General features: G+C 38.2%; 1 protein-coding gene across 48 annotated transcripts in view; it reads right to left on the reverse strand.

The window, feature by feature from the left end:
- The window catches only part of BMPR1B (bone morphogenetic protein receptor type 1B), a 500524-nt gene that overhangs the window by 74366 nt on the left and 407403 nt on the right, over positions 1–18755 (reverse strand).

Genomic DNA, 18755 nt, shown 5'->3' on the forward strand with positions numbered 1-18755 from the left:
TACAAGGCATGTGACAGTGGAAAGGTAAAAGAGAAAGGAAACCTTAGAATCAAAAAAATAAATAAAGAGAAAGAGAAGAAGAAGAAAAAAAAAGTCACTGACCACAGTGTATTATGTAACATTTCCAGATGGTTGAAAGCTGCCTCATTATATATGCAAGGCAGAAAAAATACAACATTTAAATATCTAGAAACTATTTTTTTATATTATCCTTTTGACATGTAGAATGATACTTCAACATGCAATTTTTGGGCTTATTTTCTTTTTTCTTTTTTTCTTTTTGTCTTTTTGCCATTTCTTGGGCCACTCCTGTGGCATATGGAGGTTCCCAGGCTAGGGGTCAAATCGGAGCTTTAGCCGCCGGCCTACACCAGAGCCACAGCAACGTGGGATCCGAGCCGCGTCTGCAACCTACACCACAGCTCACGGCAACGCCGGATCCTTAACCCACTGAGCAAGGCGGGATCGAACCCGCAACCTCATGCTTCCTAGTAGGATTCGTTAACCACTGAGCCACAATGGGAACTCCTGGCTTATTTCAAAATAAGCACAACTTCACAAATTGATCAGTTACATAAACATTTAAAAATCTTGTTTTAAAGAGGTTTACCTACTCGAGATATCAAACTCCTTTTACAATGGTGGGAAAACTGAAACCAAATGATTACCATTAATTTTATCTTTTTAATGAAGTCCATCATATCATTTGACATGACTCATTAAAATGTTTGATATAAAATTTATATATGAAACCTAACTATCCTATTCATCAGGTATGGCTTAAGCCAGCATAAAATATTTATTTCAACCTGAATAATATTGCTGGCAACTCCAAATTGATTTTAGAAATATTTAGCAAACCCAGAGGTGTCCACAAAGCACTGTGGTTTCACAGAGATGAAGAAGAAACAGCCACTGTGCTCACAAACCTTAAAATCTACTTGGGGAGAGTGAATAAAAATTACTTTTTGTTATGGTTGTTCCTTTGTCATAAAAGGGCTGCTAATCATTCACTTATACCAAAATTTCACTCTTTTTCCTTTTATACTCCACATAAACACAAAACCGTCAGTCTGTCAGGCCAGCATCTGGGCCATTTTCAATCATCTAACACCATACCCCAAGACCAGTCACCCTTCCCTAATAACAGATGGTTACAAAAATTCGTTTATACGTACCCAAAGAGCTGAAATCAGAAAATATATCAATTGAAAAATGTACATATAAAGGTATATGTTACAGAAAATGTTTAACATTTTAGGTTTTTTGTTTTCATTGACTAGATAAGAATTACCTGCTAAAGCAAAGCAGTATATAAAAACTGTTATTGGAAAATTTGCATATGATCTATATTAGAAGCAACAGGGTGAAAAGAACTTTCTGTGTCCATAAAGCATCCTCTCTCATCAGAACTGACAAGTCTTAGAAGAGCTTTTCTTTATATTTAGACATAAGTGTGAAAGCAAATACTGCATTTAAAGTTCAAATAACACTCTGAGGCTAATTAGAGGAGGATTTAGGCAGTATGCCACAAAATATTATATTAATATCCTCCTAACTATTTCCATACTTTGGTCTTTGCATCCACAATAAAATAACATGGTTGAATTGGGTCCTGGGTACATATAGGACTAGTAATATAGAGACACCTGCTATTTTACAACAAAAATTTTTTCTGAAATTATACTTCACTGGCCATGAAAATAACGCTGAGATTCTGAACCACTGTCAGCTTGTATTCGATTTATTAGAATAAAATTGCCAAAGGCAAAAGTCTTGTTAACTTTTGGGAAGAAATACGGAGGGAAGATCTGAATTGAAACCATGTTATTTTAATGATTATGTTATCTTAGATCTGGGTATGGCACACTTTGGAACATTGTGGCCTGATGCTGCTCGAGCCGTCCCTCTTTCAATAAACACAGGGCTTCAGTTTTCAAAACATTCTTCAAGAGCAATCTTGCTTTCTAAAACTTTTAATTGTATAAAGCCTTGTAGACTCAGTAGCTCAAGCTCTGAAAAGCTTGATCTTTTTTTTTTTTTTTTCATCTTACCTTTAAAATTTTCCTTCTTTACCTAATTTGTATCTCCCCATTTATGCCAACAGTTACTTGCCCATACATTATCCTCGAAGGTCAAAAAGTTTCCTTGCTCCTTTTAACAATTGTTATCAATATGGTATTTCATGATAAACAACCAAAAAAAGAACAAAAAACCTGAACCTAAGATGCTACAGGAAAAATAACCTCTCATAAATCCTTTCTTCATATTTTTCTTTGTTTTGAACTGCACCAACACGAGGCAGATGTATCTCTGTGTCTTGTGTTTCTTCAACCTGAAATATTTTGCTACGTTCAGACTTTGATTTTAAATTTCAGTATCACTGTAAGTGCCTTCTTGTTAAATGACCACGGTACTCCCCAAACAATAATAATATTGGTATGAGAGGAAAGGACAGTGGTTATTTTAAATGGCCACTTCAGTAGGAAAGTTTTTCACTTTGGCAAAGAATATATGGAGATCAAGCAAAAAATTTTTATCAAAATTTAAGACCTGGTACTTCAGCTACTAAGAAACCATTCTCTATATTCACCTACAGAATGGCCTATTCTCTGCCTAAAACCCCGGAAAATAATTCAGTACGGGAGGCAAGTGCTCTTATCCTTTCACGAATTAGAGATTGGAGACGCTTGTCAGCTTTAACGACTATGGTCTGCAGGTCTGCTGATCCTCAGCAGGAGTGAAGTCTCATAGCCGTGCTTTGTTTTGCTTTGTTTCATCCTTAAGGAAAGAGCAGGAGGATCTTTCAGAATGAATAGGCTCCACTGATGATAAATGGTTAGTTCGCAAAGTTAGTTTCTTCTCATCTTACGTGGCAGACAAAAAAATATTTGCTTTCATCACGAAAGCCACAGCAGCTATTTGGTAGTAATATGAAAATTTCCTGGTGGCTGCCCTACTCTGTCATCAAGTCAAATGGCCTGACCAGAAAAGGTTAAACTTGCACTAATTATGAATGGGACAAATAATCTGGAATAAAACAAATCACTCTAACAGCGACCTCCTAAAATTTTTTTACCCCAACCCTGAGAAGACAGCACTTTGTGACAGCTTTTGTGCATGCTGAAATCACAGTAAAGGACATATTTCCTCTCCCATTTCATACCAGTGGGGGGGGGAAACTTTGTCCAATAGGCGCCATCCCAAACCATCCATCCATCCCCGAGTGTGCAGGGCTCTTCCCTTTGTAGAGTTCAGTGTCTCCTCAATAGCAAGAAAGTATAAGCAGAGAGATCATTAGTTATGACATGTAGACGCTAGCAGATAATGTTGACTCACTTCAGGAACTATTAAACTATAAACAGTGTGCTGAAAGCCATTTATCTGCATTTTAGGATAAACAGCAGCAGCTACTCAATTAAATAGATTGCAAAGAATAAGCTGCTGATGCCAAACCTAGTGAAGCCTAATTTTGAAAAGAAAAATCTGTGAATTTAATAAAAAATCCATCTAGAATCCCAGGGGTGCTGGCATATAAAATCATTAAACATTTTATTTTATAATATAACTATATGAAACATATAACATATATTTTAAAAGGCCGACTGCTTCAGTTACCAAAGTTATTGCAGGGTAGTTTGAGTTCAAAGGCAATTTACTTGATAGCTATCTCTCAACTGACAGCATTCATGGTAATACCGATGCTAAGCAAATTCTGTTATCAAGGAAAGCTTTACCTGTCACTATGTAAAAGGAACAGTTGAATTGGTACAATTTTTTTATCAGCACTATTCCTAATTCACAAACAATTTCACTGTTTGGAGAGAGGATTCCTAAATGATTCCTCCCAAGAAAAAGAAACAACCTGAAGACAATTGTTCATTTACACTTATTATTTTATACACACACACACACACACACACACACTTCCCATCTCTAGCACGTTAAAATGCTTCAGGAAAAATACTCATCTTTCATGCAACCTTGGAGGTTTTATTCGACAGTTGGCTAGAAGGATATGAGATAAACAAGCCCCTTTCTGCAAGTGCCATATTCAGGTAAAACACACCACATTTAGAACGTATTCTTCCTGCTTGTCAGAAAACAAATCAAAATCTGCTCTTTTTCACACTTGCAGATGTCAGAAGCTTTTCAAAACAATGTTGAGGTCAGAGAAGAGAACACACAGGTGTGTGTTATGTCCACTACTGAAAGCAACTTGAAGATTAGCCTGGAATCTGATCCCTCTACCGACACGTTCTTGTGGGCATTACAGATGCCCCCAGCTCCCTGAAGGAACATTACAGTAATGCTGGCTCATTTTTAAAAAATTCCTCAATCTCGTTAGACCTACTTCTTAGCAGTACTGTTCAACAGCGTCTCTGCTAGTCACATCACACCACTGCCACCTCTTAGCAAACCTTTAATGTTTGCGTCACGATCACCTTCTCTGTTCTACTTCACTGACAATACGACAGGGTGAACAACAATCAAATATTTGCTATCAACAAACATAAGTTTTAGTCACATCATGAAAACCATGACAACCCACAAAAATCAAATGTTAGGGTGTCAGTAACAAATGCTTAAGAAGAACTGATTCACGTTCACGGCCACCTGAGGAAACCAAGTTTGAGATAGAAAGATGGCAGTAGTATTTCAATTCTGAAATTAGCGGTGCTTATGCAAACAAACAAACAAAAACTGTACTGAGTCACTCAAAATCCCCATTAAATGCAAACATCAACTTAAGCGTAACATGTTCTTAATTTTGAAAGAAGAGTGACCAGAAGCAAAGTCTTGCCTTTCAATGACTGGATTCCCAATCAAGATCAGAGAAATTCTGCCTACCAGTAAAGTGACCTTATAGTCATAGATTTCTGATTATTTATTAATAATCTAGAGTAAACATATCAATTTAGACATTAAAAAAATCATTGATCATTGTCGTTCATTCAAAAGATTTAGTATTTATATAACCCTTCCTTTCACCCCCCCACAAGTGTGTCCACAATGAGGATCCACAAGTAACAAATTATTACCATAAAACTTGTTTCTTCTTGCCAAGTGTTCCTAGTATTTTCCAAACCTCAAAAATGTCTCACTACAGAATGACACCCCGCCCCCTGCCAAAAAAAAAAAAAAAAAAAAAAAATTGGAACTTTCAAAGCATTTTTCCTTTTTCTTCTTCCCAGTCCCTCATCCGGTGCCTGATGCTCCCGTGGGAAAAAGCCGACACCCAGAGCAGGAGGCACGTGGCACGCGGCGCTCTGGGGCAGTGTCAGGGGTGGCTGGTAGATGTGCTTATGTATTTCCGACCTACACAAGCCAAGTTTCTCAGCCTAACTTTTCTTCTCAGCAGCAGCAAACACTGAGGACCTCACCACGGACATTCTACAATGTTTGGGGAAATCAAGGGCAGGGGTCCTCTGTAGGAGTGTATGTGCAGACTAGGGCTTAAAAAAAAAAAAATCAGAGACTATTTCTTGCTTTCCTTTCTCACTCCTTTTTTTTCCTTTTCTCACTTATCTCCCAACCCCCAACGGCTTCAAAGAATCCCTCTTCTTGAAGATCCAGATGTCTCCTTTCTTCCCTCCCACTCCCACCCAGAAGACAGGAAGTGCCAGGTGTGAAATGTCCCTGTTTGCCCCTTCCCACTCCACACACGCTTCCTGTGAGCTTCCATCCTTGCCTGTCCTCCCAGACAAGCTGCCCTGCCATTTGTCTGCTGGATCCCGTCACTTCTCACACGTCCCGATGCACAGCCGAGACCACAGTCGGTCGCAAAGGATGCCTTGCTACCTTCCTGCCTGGATGATGAACAGAGAGCCGTTTTCCCAGGCCAGGTCGGCCCAGCTGAAGAGGGATTTTAGGACAAAGAGAAAATGACTGTATTGAGAAGAAAGGGCAGAGGAACCCTGAAAGGAAAACCTGAGATGCTTGTGCCTTTCTATCAAAATGTAGTAACTTATACGCAAAACATGTAACCAAGCACCAACTCTTACAATAGGTCAAGTCACACGTATAACAGGATAACTAGATTCCAAACAGGTGTAGGAATCATGATGCTGGCCCTAGCTCTGCTACCAGCGTGGTCATCGCCAGAATGTCCAGCATGTTTTGTTTGAGGAAACAGCACAGTGATGATTCACCAAATAAGGTGTAGGCAGTAAACATAGGTTCTCAGGATATGTTTGTGGAAGGAATACCAGTGAATGAATTAGATCACTAGAAAAGACTCAGCCAAACACACCTGTGTAGATTAGAACCTGAGTGTGAAGGAAATGATCCTGAGTCAACACGGTAATACAGCAGTGCCACCCGGGGAGTGCTTTTCCCATGACCGCAGTCCCTGGACAGGTAACAAAGAGAGGGGCAGTGGGTGTTTCTAAAGAAAGGAATCTTGTGCAGCAAGCAGTCGTGGCGGCTCTGGTAACCCAGCTATTCCGAAGCACTACATCATGTTCTATCTCTACCTCCAACTCTACCCTCTCCCAATCAACAGTTTGGGAAAAGGATACCTAATCTCCCCTCTGCCTAGGATCATAACTAGTCACGGGCAGGGGTAACGAAAATCAATGCAAGCCTGCCTGGCTACAAGCACCGAGAATCAGTCATAACTAAGTCCATCTATCTTTGTATACAGTACATATGGATACCTTTGACTTCACCCATCTAATTTCAGGCAAATTTTAAGGCTGATGTTTATATTTACATATTTAGGGAATATTACACACATAGTAAATTATGAATACTTGTGGGTTTGCATTAATGAGTTTACTGAAAAGGGGGAATTGAAACAGACTGAAACTGTACTATATTAGAGAAAGGGGAAAAATGACAGATCAAACAGCTAAATATGAACAGCAGTTGGGAATTTCTGAAATTAAACGAACATACAGAGTAGCCTGGAAATAACTTTTATTTCCCCTGAATACAAACCAGGTTTAAATAAAGGTTGGATTTTACTCTGACACAGCATATTAACCCAATTAAGTTCTACTCAGTAATGATCAAACAGGAAGAAAATGAATTATGAAGAAGTGCATAGAGATGGAACATAACAGAGTGGTGGTACCAAACCTTGACGCCATCATCCATGAGGTACCACCAGGTGGTGGGTGAAGAGAAGACGCACGAGCAGGCGCAGTGAGGGCTCTGCGCCCCATCTCCCAAACGAGGGCTACCCTGGAATCTTATCAGCCTGCTCTGAGCAGATGCACTGTGTGATTCTGACGGCCATGTGTGTGCTTTCCTGTTCCGAACACTGCTGGTTCCTTCGGTATTTTTATTACAGCTTTAGGGCTTCCCAAGTGCCCCCTTCTTAAACTACTTCTTCTAAATTTCCAACAAGTCCTGAGACCCTAAGGTTTGAAAAGAATCAAAATCATGGGGGGAAAAAAGAAGAAACAAAGAAAAAAAAAAATCAGGCAGTTGTCACGGAAGGTCATGGCTCTTTACCACAATCTTCCTGTCTCTTTTTCATTTGTTTTTGTGTGCTTCTGTTTTCATCGGCATCTGGCTAAGCTTGGGTAAGAGTTTAGTTCTTTCCAAAGATACTGGAGTCCTTTCAGTCTGGCCAAGCAAAGAAGAATGGGAAGCGAAGACAGGATAACAATTATGTTAAAAACGCTCCCAGGTTCGAAGCAATTGAGGGGTTTCAACAGTGTATTTGTGTGCCCTGAATCACCTGATCAGTAAAAGGAGAGGGCAGGAAAATATGTTCTCCAGCCTCCCCTCTACAGGAAACACATCGTGTTCCACTTTGCTAATCTACATTCTTTTTTCGCATCTATACTCTAAAAAGAACGTTGAATACTATGTTAGTAAAAGAGAAGAATCCCACTTCTGTTACTTATTAGTTGTGTGAACTTAGTCCAATTCTTAATTTTTTTTTTTTTCATTTCCAACGCTTCATAGTAACAGCACTTACACTTCAAGGAGTCTTTAAGAGGACTATCACTTGTCTATCCCCAGTTATGTGCTTATAAATAATCTCGTATAATGTAATTCTCAAACACATATTTTATCTACGAGGGGACAGGGGCTGAGAGAGGTTATTTTCCTGAGAATTAACAAGTGAGCAGCAACAGTGGGAGACAAGCTCTGGTCTCTGTGACTTTCAAAAACAAGGACTCCTCTAGACAGCAGTTCTCAAATGTATTGTTCTCAAGATCCTCTTGCATTATTAAAGACTGGTAAGGATACCAAATGCTTTTATTTACGTGGGTTAGAGATATCAATATTTATCATAACAGGAATTAAAACTGAATAGTTTTAAGAGATATATAATTCATTTGAAAATAATAATGGGAAGTTCCCATTGTGGTTCAGAGGTAATGACTAGTATCCATCAGGATGCGGGTTCGATCCCTGGCCTTGCTCAGTGGGTTAAGGATCCAGCATTGCCGTGAGATGTGGTGTGGGTCAGAGATGCAGCTCAGATCCAGTGCTGCTGTGTTGGCTTTGGAGTAGGCTGAGAGCTGCAGCTCTGATTTGACCCTGAGCCAGGGAACTTCCATATGCTGCACTTGTGGCCCTAAATAGCAATAATAATAATAAAAACATAATAAACCCATTTTATTTTGCCATATTTTCAGAAAATAAGGAAGAAAGTGATACTGTTTTACTTTTTTGCAAATCTCTTTAAATGAATAGACAAAATTGAGTATGTTTCTGAATAAAAACTATTGCGGTACATTGTGTCTGACATATATGAAGAATACATAGCCACAAATTTGTAGTTGGAAAAGAAGCTATATTTTAATAGAATTTTTTCCTAATAGTGGTTATTCTTTGATATTACACAAACACTGGATAAGGAGGAGTCTCTTCAAAGTTAGACGCAATGTTGAATCTGAAACCCTATCAATGAAATTTTCATACTCTGATAAATTGAAATCTACTGTCTATCCTACGCTTTGAATGGATTTTTTCATATCCATAAATATGAAATGATAGGCACTGATTATGTGGAGAAAAAAGTCTTGGTTCTGTTTATTTATCAGTTATGCAGATAAATCCTGTGGATAGAAACTTTTCAAAATCCTTATTTTTGTTTTAAAGTTTGAATTTTATCAGTAACAATAAACAGTGTCAGTTGTTCTCCCTGAAGTGGGGGGCTCACTTGGTTCATTTCTGAGAATATATCTGCAAATACCCATGCCTGAATAATCACAGTTTGTCTATCAGTCATTCTTTCCAGCACAAAATTGCATTTCATGAAAAAAAGTCTCAAGGTAAACATTAATCTTCAGTATGCTGAAGAATTTCATTATGTATACTTCACATTTTGACACACAAAATATTAAAAAGAAATCTACTCAGATTCTGCAATTTAACAAACATTAATTTACAGCTTCATTCAGGATATTAAATAAAGGTAGCTTTTTGTTTGGTGTTGGTTGATTGGTTGTTTGTTAGATGACTGGGTGTCTGGTCAGTTGGCTTATTTGACTGATTGCTTTTGCTATGAATACATGGCAGTGAAGAATACAAGGACAGTTTCCCCCGTCCTGGTTTGTGCTCAAGTTCTACCAAAAGTTCTCACCATTATTTTTTGAAACCATCAATGCAAACTATTAATAATACATCTTATTATTACACTTGTGAATCATATTTTGAGAACAGCCACACCAGATGACCAATCACTAGCCACTAGAAGATAAAAAATTTATATAAAATTTAAGGTAAGAGAAGTTCCTGTCGTGGCTCAGTGGTTAACGAAGCTGACTAGGAACCATGAGGTTGTGGGTTTGATCCCCGGGCTTGCTCAGTGGGTTGAGGATCCAGTGTTGCCGTGAGCTGTGGTGTAGGTCGCAGACATGGCTTGGATCCCGCGTTGCTGTGGCTCTGGTGTAGGCCAGTGGCTATGGCTCCGATTAGACCCCTAGCCTGGGAACCTCCATATGCCGCAGGAGCAGCCCTAGAAAAAGCAAAAAGACAAAAAAAAAAAAAAAATTAAGGTAAGAAATTTTAATAGTGGAAGAGACGGGAGTAAAAGAGATAGTTTTTAAAAGAAAAATGAGAAAAAATATACTAGTGAACTCTTCTGAGATCTAAGGAGATTCACTTGAGAGACTGCTCACAAAAGCATTGTGTGCCAAATACATGTGAAAGCAATTATTAATGTGAATTTATGTTTTACTGCTTTTAATTGGCCTTTAATGACACAAAGGACAGGCCTTAATTAAGCTAGCACCACTTAGATGCTGCCAGTTATAAAACACTGATAAACACTTGAGAAAAGAAGAAATGATTCATTAATATGAAACTAAAACACAAAGGTACAGAAAGTTCACTTTCTCAGCAAAGTAATTAAAAAGAAAAAAAAATTGCCAAATGTGGCACCAATTACTCATGGTTGATTTTTGTTTATTTTCTTTGCATTGATTTTTGTTTGTAAGCTATCATAAGTAATATCTTCTGTTTCTTCTGCAAGGCTGTGGTTTGTTGTTGTTGTTTTTTCATATTGAACATTGAAAGGTTGACCACAATGAGGCAAGCTTTTCTCTAACTATGATTATGTTCATGCCTTGATTTGAACATAATTTAAGTCTTGATTTCCAAACACAGGTCAGTTTTTCTTTCATGCTTCAGAAGGCAACCAATTCTGAATTTTAAAAAGTCAGATTTTTATACTATCTTAAGGGTCTTGAAGGGATACACTTACAGATCTTTTTTTCCATCAAAAAATATTATATGGAGAAACTCAGAGTATCTTTCTCACATGAGGTCTTAAATGTACTGTAATTTCACACTCGGGTGAAATATTTAGAATATTTATAGAGTATAAACTGCCTGAGAGTAAGGGTTATATTAACCGCGGCAACTTCAGCAGCTAGAATAGTGTCCAGCACCTGACAGGTATATACAATCTGGAACATGGAACAGTTTCCCTAGTATGAAGATTTCAAGGATCATCTGATGTGAGAGAATGTAAAAATATCATCTTACATATGTTTATGATATTATTGCAGAGAAGGGAGTATAGTGTGTGGTGTGTGTTCTACGATGATTTCTATTTGGTAAACTCTCCACTTTTTACAACTGAAAACAAAATGCCAACATGTAGCTGAATTTCTCTGTCACTCCTTCTTGTCCCCTCTACATAAAATTTTCAAACTCAAAAAAGATAGACTTTGACCCCACTTTGACAAAGCCAATTCAATTCAACCACATGTTGGGATATTAAAGAGTGAAACACTGGAACAAGGTGTGAGGGGAAGGGCCTGACCACTGTGGCTAATGCCAATGTAATGTGGACAGCATTTACAGAAGGGGGTACATGGGCTAGAGGTCATGCCGGCGTAGCTACTAAGCTGTATATACCTTTGGAAAAACTCATTCATTTCTCTAGACCTCTATTTTTCCACATTGAAAATACAAGAAATAATGTCTACTTGTCACATGGCAATTGCTAATTTTAAACGAAGTACTGTATAAAGCATTTAGCATAGGCCCTGCAACTGAGATAGAGTAAATGCCCAATAAATGCTAGTTCCTTTCACTTTTCATAAATCTATGGATTCAAACTTGGTGACAAATACTGTGAGGTTTGTAACACAGAAAAGGATGTGTTTTGCTCTAACTATGTAAGTTATAAAAACACTACCCGAATTCAGAACCAATGTAAAGATAGAGAGCAGTTAATGAATGAAAGACTAAATGTGAGACCAGATACTATAAAACTCCTAGAGGAAAACACAGGAAAAACACTGACATAAATCATAGTTATAATATTGGGGACCTGTTTCCTAAAGGAAATAAAAACGAAAAGAAACAAATGGGACTTGGTTAAACCTAAAAGCTTTTGCAGAGCAAAGGAAACCACTGACAAAATGAAAAGACAAACTACTGAATGAAAGAAAAGATTTGTAAATAATGTAACTGGAGGAGTTCCCGAGGTGGTGCAATGGGATCGGTGGCATTTCTGCAGCACTCGGACACAGGTTCAATCCCTGGCCCAATGCAACGGATTGAAGATCTGGCATTGCCACAACTGTGGTTCAGATCTGATCCTTGGCCTGGGAACTCCACATGTCTCAGGGAGAAAGGAGAAAGAAAGGAAGAAGGGGAGGGAGGGAGGAAAAAAAAGAGAGAAAGAATATGAGTGATAAGGGATTAACATCCAACATATATAAACAGCCCATGTGACTCAACATTAAAAAAACAAACCAATTTAAAAAATGGGGCAAAAAAATTAAACAGACATTTTTCCAAAGAGGAAATGCAGGTGGTTAACAGGTACCTGAAAAGATGTTCAGCATCGCTAAACATCAGGGAAATGCAAATTGAAACCACAAAGTGGTATCATCTCACACCTGTCAGAATGGCTACCATCAAAAACAACAGGAATAACGAACATTGTGGAGGATGTGGAGAAAAGGAAAACTTTATATACTACTGGAGCAAAAGCAAGTTGGTACAGCTACTGTGGAAAACAGTATGGAGGGTGCTCGAAAAACTAAAAATAGAACTGCCACGTATTCCAGCAATTCCACTCCTGGGTAGACACCTGAAACAGAAAATGCTAATTTGAAAAGATAAACTCACCCCAATGTTCATGGCAGCATTATTTACCATGGCCAATATTTGTAAGCAACCTAAGTGTCCATCAATAGATGAATGGATAAAGAAGTGGTATACATAAAAAAGAACGCTACTCAGTCATTAGAAAAATAAGTGCCATTTACAGCAGCATAAATGGCCTTGAAGGAGTTCCCACAGTGGTGCAGTGGAAATGAACCCGACAAGTATCCACGAGGATGCAGGTTCCATCCCTGGGCTCGCTCAGTGGGTCAAGGGACTGGCGTGGCTGTGGCTGTGGTGTAGGCTGGCAGTTGCAGCTCCGATTTGACCCCTAGCCTGGGAACCTCCATATGCCGCAGGTGCACGTCTACAAAAAGAAGAAAAAAAAAAAAAAAGAAAGAAAAAAAGGATGCCCTGGATGCCATGTTCAATTCACTTTACAAGTTGTTGTTACCAACTGCTAGAAACCATTAGCTACTGATTTTCAGCAATATTTTATACCTTCAGAGCATCTTATACTTTGCAAGGTACTAACATGAAGATACACATTAAACAGATTCAGAAATTACACACACATGCATTCTGTAACACCCAAATAAAGTGTTAGTGAAATTTAAAAAGTGGCCTACATTTAATCTTGCACCTCAGATCTTCTATTGATATCACAGATAGTCAGTTATGTAACCTCACTAGACTCTAATGCCCTATGTTTGTAAGCAGGAAGACAATTAGGAGAATATTTAGGTGATACGACCACTCATTTTAAAACGTATGAAGACAATATAAAAACTGTATGTATAAAGTCGCTTGTCAATTAACCCTTTACTGTATACAAAGGCTATCGCAATGTGGTTTGTATGCTCCAGGCAAATAAATAACAATTGCTGAAATGATCCACAAACGAGAGAAAGAAAACTACTGAGTACCTGCTACAGGTGAAACGCCGTTCTAAGAGCTTTCACATATTTTCACATTAATTCTTACCAGTGCCAGCAAAATAGGTACAATTAGACCCACTTTTATAAATGACAGAGGCCCAGATATGAGGTCTTAAGCCTGTGCTTAGATTTTCGTTATCCCATGTGACAGCTTTCATGAATTCTCTGATATTTCTCCAACTTCTATAATCCCTTATTTGCAGCGCTGCCTTCTAAAAATAACAACGCATGGACATGAACTCACAAAAGCAAAAAGCTGAAGCGAAATAAATCAAAGTTCTTATTCTGAAGTCCTTAGGAACCCATTCAAGGTACTTCACCAACTGACTCAACCTATCTTTCCAGCTCCGACTCCCACCATGCTCCCTGCCTATTCATGTTATAGGCACCATGTTTTTTTATATTCCCCTGCCTTTGCGCATAACAGTCCTTAGCCTATAACAGCCTCCATTCTCCATCACCTTCTAATTTCTCAACCAGAAATATATTCATCTTTTTTGATTTCTCCTGGACCTTTGTCATGTTACAATTTTACTCTCCCTTAAAGAATAGTTAGTTGCACACATATTCTGGCCCATCAACTATCACCTTCTTATTCCAAGTAGTACAGTTTATTTGCATGAGTCATCCACCTGACTATTAATGTGAATAATTAGTAGTGTGTCTTCAGATAATTTACTTAACCTCCATGAACCTCAATGTCTTCATCTATAAAAGGAGGTATTTTTTTCATTCATATGTATAAAATTATGGAGTTTGCCTCATCTAAGGGTGAACAATTTGTATGCTACTGTTGGGTGAAATTAGTGACCAAAGATATTCACTGTTTGACATTACCTAGCTCACGTATCATCCAACTCTCATTTTAGCATCTCTGAATTTTTTGAAGGAAAGACATGTAAGTATAAAAACATTTTTTTTAAAAAAAAAGATTTTATAACTTTTCTAGTTTTATAAGGGCAAATATGTACACAATAGCATAATGGACTCCCGCAGAGCACGAAAGCAGCTCTGAAATGTTACCACATATACAGTGAAATGAGGGTTATAAATCAAAGCAGGACTCTTGGAAAGAGACAAGATTACCCGCTGGACTTTCCCATCCCTCCAGTACCATTTGGGGACTCCGCCTGCTTTATGAACATGCTGCCCATCATGCAGCTCAATTAAGGCTGTTTTACAGTTGCAGGACATTCACAATCCAACACCTGCATCTCCTTCTCTCTTTGCATCAGACAACTTTACAGCTTTGACCCTTTAGCTCCTGGGATCTACCTCAGGGTTGTGACAGGGGCTTTATGGGAGAAGGAAGCTAGAGACCACACTGGGCTGGGAGACAGCGGCCTTAGTACCGCATGCACCAAGAAGCAGACTTATCAGTGGTAACACACAGAGTGCTTATTTGGAAAATGCAGAAATATTTAGTGTGTTCTTTAGGGAGTTTCCACTTCAAAATGAAGACGAGAGGGCGAAGAACTATAAAGGCACATTTAACGGCAATCAAAACTGGGAGTAAACACTCAAGTACAAAATAGCCATTACACAGTAAGAAGACTCTTTGCTGACATCAGGGTCATTACCAATCCTATATCACGCACATAGAGCAAGTGAAAATGAAGTCTCCCTACAATGCTTCTTGAAGAATAAATTGCAGCAGATTCTCCTTCTCAAAAATTATAACAGTCACTTTTCCAATAGAAAACAATTATTAGAAGTGAAAAGTTTACTCAGTTACTGCAAAAAAGAGCCAACACCTTGCACAGATCTTCTCATAGACAGGGAAGAGCAGATGGTTAAAGCAGTAAAAATTCCAGTGGAAACGATGACTAATTATTATTCAATTTATGAGGCCTGTCTTAAAGATAAGATTTGAGTTAAATAACAGCAACTCAGCACTTTGCAGGGACAAATTTAATCTTGTGACCTACGGTGTGTTAAGTAGGATGGCGAATTACTTAAGAATAGACGGGATGTTCTTTAGAGGAATACATTTATCAATAGAACGCAGATTTTTGGTTTTCCGGGCAGTGCTTACTTCCGCAAATGCTAAGTCTCACAGCAACAGAACTATGTGGCTGGATGCTTTAGTATTTTTCTATTCATCCCAACGTATAACTTCAATTTCAAATTTAAACTAATGATGAGCAGGCATGTAATTTTCTAAGCCATTATCTGGTTCCATGTCCAGCTATTTATTTCCATTACCAAATAACAATGACTCACAGTGAATGACAGCAGAAATTGTCTAACTGCTCTCACTTCAAAATGCCTTGTTAGCTGAGGCAATCTCTCATTCACAAAAGACTGTGCTTCTGAATGTGATTACATAAATATTTATGCATTTTCTATATGCTGTGTGACATATTTGAGCCAAGAGACAGTTGCAGTCCAAGGTAGCTGTGAGTGGCAGGACACAGAGACTTGGGGTCCTCGGAAGTAAGAATGGAGAAAAACTGAAATGAAAAGGGAAGCTAAAATGCTGCCCATCAGAAGTGAGGATCCATTATGTATTCCTTTGTACCACCCTCAGCCAGGGGAAAATAAAGGCCGTTCCAAACTGAAAGGAAGGATTTCTCAAAGCACAGAAAACTAGTGTGCCAGGCACTATTCTCAAGAGTCTTTCAGGTAATAGCTCAGTTGCTTCTTCCGACAAACATGCGAATCTGACTGTCACTTCCCCCTTACAACTATACAGACACTGAGGCACTGGAACTTGCTCAAGATCACTGAATGAGAGAAAGAATTGAAACTGAGACTGAAATGAGAAGTCTGACTCCAGACAGACTTCCAATAAGGCACGCCATACAAAGGCAGGATTTCCTAGCTTCTACAGAAAAAAAACAAACAAAAACTCACTTAGACAACAGTCAATGCAAAGTTAAAGCCATCATGTAAAACCAAATATATCTATTATATTTAAACTGCTATCTAGAATCATTTTTTTGAAAGAATCTTAGTTCATTTTCAGAGTAATTCTGACTTACAAGGAAAGAGAGATGTGAATTTCTACTTGTCACCACATTCTGCTCTGGTCTTAAAAGTGTTTTTATCTCTTTTCTTTTGAAGTGAATTTTAATGAGCCCTTAATTGTCCAAGAACTTCATAAATATTCATTAAACATTAAGAGAAATTGTGTTTCCTTTCCCTAAAAGCTGAAAGAGAACACAGTTAAGATTCCAAAGTAGAATAGGCATGATGAAAGCCTAAGTGGAATTGTAAACATTTGGTATTATATTAGATGTTCATCCAAACGCTTCATATCATTAGAACACTTAAGAAAATTCTTAATGTGCAGATACTTTTATTTCAGCCTTTACAAGAAGCCCTCCACAGTATCACCTCTGTTGGAGACATTTTCATTTTTATCACTCATCCAATTCTAAATGATCCAAAATATTTCACTAACTCTTTATGATGTCTTCTGCACCACTGAACAGTAAAATGGTTATGATGTTGGGAGGAAATGATTTTGATCTAAATCAACAGGGCAGGCTCAGCTATTATGAAAGTGCCACAAACCTTTTTCATAGGAAAAAAAAAAAAAAGTTTTCACACTGGATTTGAGTCTTCAAAGAAGGCATTCACCCAAGTGTCGCATTTTACAGCTGTCAGGGACAATAATCACACACACTGACGTCTCCTGACGAAGCCACGGCCTCAGCTATTTCCCAGGTGCCAAAAGGTGGGAGAGGCTCACAAGATACCACGGCCATGCCTGTGTGCCCAAGGTCAGCCTCGGAAATGCAAGTGGCCCGGCAAGTCAAATACTAACTGAGAACAAATCTCTCCAAAACCCACCACATACAAGTCCCTGAGTCAGTCTGAAAAATGCTAACAGTGAGAAAGGGGGAAATATGGTGGCTATTTTGAGACGTATAGCAATGGTATTTTCCCCTTTGCTCTTAAAACTTTTGTTTCTTCAACCAACAGAGATCAACTTAAAAGCTTATCTTTTATAAAGAGATCTCCCAAAAGTCTGAACTGTGAAAGTAACTACCTTCCTTTTCATCATCACGCAACCAGAAAGAAAAAATACAACAGTCACATTTGAGGAAAATAAAACACAAATACTGACAAAATGAATACGCTTACTTGGTGGAGTCCCGAGTCCTAGAATTTTCAGTCTGAGTCAAAATCAGAATCTTAATTTATTTAAATGCTTTTTAAAATTTTCTAAATTAAAAATTAATTTTTGTTTTGTATTGACGCTAAAATATCTCAATAATTCAAATACAGTTATTCAATTCTTAAAAATCATTCCCCTAGGTGCTTCATATTTTCCACTTCCTACAGTCTGGATGGAGCTGGCGCAGATGGGGTGGGGAGGGGGACACATCTGTAATGACTATTTAATAAGCTATGCTTTGTAGCTAAATGATTATGTCTATGAAGACTCTCATTCTTTTTCAAATTAAAAAATAAAATCAAAACTTCATTTACCTACAATATCCAGTAAGCCCAGAATCATTTTATACCACCTGAATTCAGGAACACATGGCTCAAAAGAGTGGGCTACAAGTATGATACAGGAACAGAGTCACAAAACTGAGGGGTGAAAAGAAAGCTGAGAACATTTCTTCTTGTGGTAGCTTACTAAATACAGTCTGCCCACCCCCAGCACTGCCCCGTTTTTAGGGCCAGACCTGCGGCGTATGGAGGTTCCCAGACTAGGGGATGAATTAGAGCCGCAGCTGCTCAGGGCAGTGCTGGATCCTTGACCCACTGAGCAAGGCCAGGGACCACTCCATGGATACTGCTCGGGTTCATAACCCACTGAGCCACAAGGAGAACTCCTGGTACAGTCATTTTTTTTTTTTTTTTAACAGACTAAGCTTTTATTGGTTCATCACTTTATGATTATGCTACCACTTTCCAGATGAATGTGCACTGTGGTATAAATAAATGAAAAAAGGAATGAAAATGAAAAAGTAAGTATATGGATTTTCTGAATGTCTGTTTACTAATTCGAAGTTCAGAATAAGAAATTCAATTTTAGTCCCATGTACTTAACTTCAATACACATGAAAAATGTCTTGCTGAAGAATGTAAACAATAAATGCCTGTATTTTTTCTTGATTTTATAGTACTTTATTTGGGTCTTATTGAGCATTACCTGACACCTGTTCTCTACTTCTTTAGAGGCTCAAAATGTTTTACCCTCTGCTGAATCTATAGCACTTTGCCTAAAATGCTCATTAGATGAATGAATTTGAATGGATTTTAAAATAGGTTATTGTGAATGACTTAACTATGTGTCAACTTGACTAAGTCAGGGGTACCCAAATA

This window comes from Sus scrofa, chromosome 8 (genome assembly GCF_054392235.1).
Source record: "Sus scrofa isolate SSC_HxYL_T2T_F1_AM1 chromosome 8, Sscrofa_HxYL_maternal_Yorkshire_Landrace_v2.0, whole genome shotgun sequence".
Taxonomy (NCBI): Eukaryota; Metazoa; Chordata; class Mammalia; order Artiodactyla; family Suidae; genus Sus; species Sus scrofa.